The sequence below is a fragment of the Dendrobium catenatum genome, unplaced genomic scaffold (assembly GCF_001605985.2).
Source record: "Dendrobium catenatum unplaced genomic scaffold, ASM160598v2 fragScaff_scaffold_370, whole genome shotgun sequence".
NCBI lineage: Eukaryota > Viridiplantae > Streptophyta > Magnoliopsida > Asparagales > Orchidaceae > Dendrobium > Dendrobium catenatum.
Genome location: NW_021318832.1, coordinates 1,518,430 through 1,523,992, shown reverse-complemented (window position 1 = coordinate 1,523,992; position 5,563 = coordinate 1,518,430).

Here is a 5,563-nt window from a genome sequence, read left to right as displayed (position 1 = left end):
ACAGACGCTGCTTTGAGCAAGGTTCTTGTTGTCTCGATTATGTGCCGATGCTTTCGCTCGGCAACCCCATTTTGTTCGGGAGTATATGGGCAAGATACCTGATGCTGAATGCCATGTTTATTCAGAAATTGAGCAAATTGATGATTTATAAATTCTGATCCACCATCAGTCCTGAAAACTTGAATTGCTTTAGCAGTATATTTTTCAACAAAAGATTTAAATTGCAGAAAAATCTCATATACTTCAGATTTATTTCTCATAGGAAATATCCAAGAAAATCTCGAGTAATCATCAACGAACAAAACATAGTAACGAAATCCTTGTACAGATGGTACGAGAGCAGGCCCCCAAACATAAAAATGAATGAGAGACAAAACAGACTTACGACGGTTAACAGATCTATCAAAACATAATTTGTGTCCTTTAGATTGTTTACAAGAAAAACATGAAAAAGACAAAGAACTAATGTTCAAATGCGGATTATTCTTAGCTATAGTAGAGATGGTTCTGGTATTAGGATGTCCTAGCCTATCATGCCAGGAAATAGCACGAGCAGAGGATGCCGAGAAAGCAGAATTCCGGAAATCAGCAGGAGATATTTGAATCAGGTAGAGGCCATTTTTACATGGTCCTTGAAGAAACACTTGATGAGTCTTCATTTCCTTAATAACAAAACCATTAGTATCAAAAATGATAGAAATATCATTATCACGAGTAAGTTGCGAAATGGAAATCAGATTATAAGCAAGAGAAGGAGTATGAAAAATCTTTAACAGATCCAACTTACGAGAGGGGGTCGGTAAGATGCCAGCACCTGAATTGGCTATATTTACCGACCTCCCATCACCTATGGTGATAGTCTCAGTGCCGTTATACGGAGATGAAACAGTTAAATTGTCCAGCGATTGAGTCAGATGCGAGGTCGCTCCGAAATCCAAATACCAATTATTATATGTGTTATCCGAGTTCGTAGCTAGCGCCGTGGGCTGGTTCGTCTGTTGTTGAGGAGTGTAATTGGGATCCATACGATGCCAGCAATTGCTAGCAGTATGACCTTTCTTTGAACAAATTTGACAAACAATCGTTGAAGAGGTAGAGTTTTTATTTGCAGTTGAGGCCGATTGAATGTTTCGACCAGGACCACGCTTACCTCGACCACGAGCAGAGAATAATGCAGTGTTTGGATCAGAGGATTGGCGAAGAAGATCAGAGGCAATGTTTACCTCTTCACTCAAAAGTAACGCATATAACTGATCTAGTGTGATCGGAGTTAGCATTGTGCGTATGGCCGTCTTGAAGGACTGATAAGAAGGAGGTAAACCATTAAGAATATACAGAATCACATCTTCTGTGTCAACAGCCGAACCCGACGCAGCAATTTGATCAACTAAAATCTTGATTTCTGATAAGTATTGCGTCACCGTCTGATTCTTGAGCGAGATATGATGAAGAGCGTTCTTAAGTTGAATAACTTTAGAACGATTAGTCGACTGAAATCTTGATTCAAGAGTTGTCCAGATTTCAGATGTAGATTGAAGATGGACCACATACTGTAAAATCGTCGTTGAAATCGTTGAGCATATCGCCGCAGACAAATTTTGATCGATCAGAGTCGTGAGCTGAGCCGACTCATTCTCTGACGAACTTCACTCAGAGGACGAAGTAGCGGTAGATTGAGAGGAAGGCGGTTCAAGAAACTTATCGAATTTGTTGGCCTTGAATATCTTGATGATTTGAGCACGCCAGATTGAGTAGTTGTCTCCAGAAAGTTGAATCGAGACAATCGATTTGAGATGAGCTACAACAAATTTCAGAGCAGGTGATAGAATTGCTTCGTTGGATCCATCATTTTCCAAAGAATCGTGAGGATTGGAGGTAGCGGAGAGCGACATTTGCGAAATGATCAGGATCTTTCGCCGTCTGATACCATGAAGAAACCTAATCTAGATTTCAAGAAGAAGCAGAGGGAGAGAGAGAGAAGAGGACAGAGACCGTATTAACAAAATGAGAAAAGCTTGTCTTATTCATCACAGTAGTGGAATATCTATATATCAGTTACATATGAGTATCCACGTCATTAATCCTTATTTACAAATATGTTTATTTATTTTGTACTAATACTCTCTATATGCTTCCACTTTTTTAAGCTTAAGGTTTTTGTCTGCTCATTCACTTGCTTTGGATATATTTTTGCAGTTTATTCTCTTTACATTAATTATCTGTCTCTGAGCAATTATGAGCCTCTTCAACTACCACAATATCTCTCAACTGAGCAGTAGTTCTCTTGCTTTGCCATTCACTTTCTTTGGATAGCTTGTTTCTTATTCTCTTTACATTATCTGTCTCTGAGCAATTAGGAGCCTCTTCAACTACCACGATCTCTCTCAACTGAGCAGTAGTTCTCTTGCTTTGCCATATCATGATTACTAGCATTTCAAGATGTGCAGACCTTTGTATTAATGCAGTTGTGAATATATAGAGCCTATGTTCTCTAACGTTCCGGTGATTTTGGCATTATCGATGTCTTTGCATTAAGATTACTATTACCTGCAGGGCTGGGTTTGATGATGTTTTGGATCATTTATTTGATCATTTGTCATTGAACCCACCTTTTTTTTTTTTTTTTTTATGAATTGTTGGGGAGTTTTTTTTTTATTTGTAACTACATAGTTTTTTGGTTTCTTATTTATTTTAGATTTTCTTTTTCATCTTACACGCCTTGCTCAATTGTACTTGTTATCTTGTAACTCTTTGTTTTTTATATGGACTTCACCAAGCTCATCTTGATCAGTTGATTGAGAGATTTGACTGCCAACCATAAAGTTTAGGATTCGGAACATGCATATGTGATGTCTGTGTGACTTTGCCTTAATTAGCTCAAAAATCTTCAAAAATATATGGACTTAAATTAAAATAAATAAATAGAAATAAGAGATTGGTTGATAAAAAAAAAAAAAAACGGGAAAAAATTACAATATAATTAAGCTTTCACATGTTCCATAAATTTTGTTACACAATATAGTTAATAATGGGTGACATGAAATAAATAGGGATTAAAGCTGAATATTTATTATTGTGAACCTGTGTGTAATTAATGATAAAATGGATATATGCCTTAAACGATTGGATGATTTAGATCTCGAATAGTAGAGTACCTTCTTATGTTAACATCATTATGTTATAGATTTATGTGAGTATTATTTGGATAAAATTAAAAAAAATGAATTGAACTTATTTTATTTGGTTGGTTTGGTTCGATTGTTAAATACATTTCATATTTTTATTGTAATTTAAACTTTCTTTGGATTTTGTTTGTTTGGTCAAATATTTCTTTGGTAAGATAAATCTAATTAAAAATTGAATTACAATAATATATTTAAATAATAAATCAATAAAATCTGGGAACTATTATGAAGTAATTGATTGAAATGCCAGCATTTCAAATGTTTATTTGTTTTTCCAAATTATTATTTTTTGATTTTATAATGAAGTAACATTATAACTCAAAAACACCAAACCAAACTTTGGTTAAATTGTACATATAGTTTGGTCGGTTCAGTATAGGCATAAAGAGATTTTTTTTTCACACCCTTTTATTTCGCCTGCTCTGCTAGGGCTTTGCTCTAGCTCTCTCCGACGTTGTTCTACTTGGCTGGGGCTACTAGCTTCGGTGGTGCCGACAGTTTCTGTACCTTACAGGGAAGTTCTCCTTCCTTTCTAGTTTTGTTTTTGACTTTTCATTTGTTGGATCCTTTTTCATTTCCGACGAGTGCCAGAATGGCACCGAAGCTTTGCGACCCTGATTTTTTAGGGGTTTCATCTTATTCGTGTTCTTTTTTAGATGTTCTTGCTTCCTCGTCTTTTGTCGCTACATTTTCAGAACTTAGGGTTTCCTCTTTTCGTTGCTTACCTTCCCTGTGGATCTCAGAACAGGAGATCAATGCTTTAGTTGCCCCTTTTCAATTTTCTTTAGTTGGTTTTTTTCCCTCCAAACGACCATCTCTTGATTTCATTCGTAGATTTTTCTTTAATCTCAAATTGAATGGGGAATTTTTGGACACCTTGCTGGATCCGCCGCATATCCTTATCAAGATGAAAAACGACCTTGATTATTGTCAGGTATTCTTTCATAAATCTTATTTAGTCTATAATTGTTACATGAAGCTTACCAAGTGGTCACCCCTTGTTAATATTGGTGTTGAGTCGCAGATCATCCCGATTTGGGTATCCTTCCCTCAATTGCGTCCCCACCTCTTCTCTCCCTGCATTCTTCACGATTTGAGTTCTCTCTTTAGAAAAGCACTAAAAATTGATTCGGCTACCTCCATTGGTTATAGGCCGTCCTTAGCTCGTGTTTTGGTGGAGCTGGATATTACTAAATCCTACCCTGATAAGGTCTGGTTAGGCCCTAAGATGCCCGGCTATGTTCAACAAGTGGTTATGGAGGATTTCCCTCTTTTTTGTGCTTCTTGTAAGAGTATTGGTCATACGGTTGGCAATTATCATCCTATGGACGACCCATCTATTCCTTAAAAGGTTTATAACAAGATTTCTGTTACTCCTGAGCTAGTTATTTCCTCTCCCCCTCCCTCTGTTCAGCCGTTGCTTGCTGTTGAGAATTTTTCGAATGAGGTGGTTGCTGTAGATTTAAACCATGCGAACAATTTGGCTGGGAATGAGGTTGTTCTTGAGGGGGTTTCACATGCTGTTTCTAATCCTAATTTAGCCCAGGTAGACTCTATGGTGGTTGGGGTTGTTCCTGTTCCCATGTCCCTTGGTTATGTGTAAGTGATGCTGGTGAATTAAATTGTGGTATTGTAACATCAGATCTGCTCTAGGATCGTCCGGGACGATCAGTTCAAATTTTGTTCTAGATTATGTACAGAAGTTACAGGAATGATTTCCTGTAGGGATCGTCCAGGCCGATCTGGGATCGTCCCGGGACGATCAGTTCATGGCAAAAGTCGGAGAGCAAATCGTCCAGGAAATTAATTATCGTCTTGAGAAATCATCCCAGGCCAATTGGATTTTGTTCAGATCGTCCAGGACGATTGTGCGATCGGCCGGGCCGATCAGAGTATTATTTAGCTGAAATCAGCTCATTTTGAAGAGAGAGAAAATCATTAAATATCTAAAATCATTTTGAGGAGAGAGAAAGTCGAGGAGAAACTTGGAAAAGTTGATTTTCGGGCAACGCCGGGCCATTTTCGTCCGACGAGACAGTTCAAGAAAGTGTTGTACGCAAGGTAAGGCACATTCTGCCTTTCTAAATTTTCAGAACGGTGAAGGTTGAATGAGTTTTCTGTCCGGATTTCATTTTCGTTAGCAAATTTTGTCCGTATTTTCCGACTGGTTTAATTTTTACCGCGTAACTTTTGATATGTTTCTGAGGTGCCGAATGCGCACATTTTGATTATTTTCTAGAGATTTTTGACCGGATAGTTTTGATTTGGCAGTGTTTTCTGCTGACTGTAAATTTTCACGATGTCTGAAAATGTTGTGGCAGTAGAATAAAAGTCTTATAATGTTGTTGTGAATGTTCTGTGGTAATTTGGTGAAATTC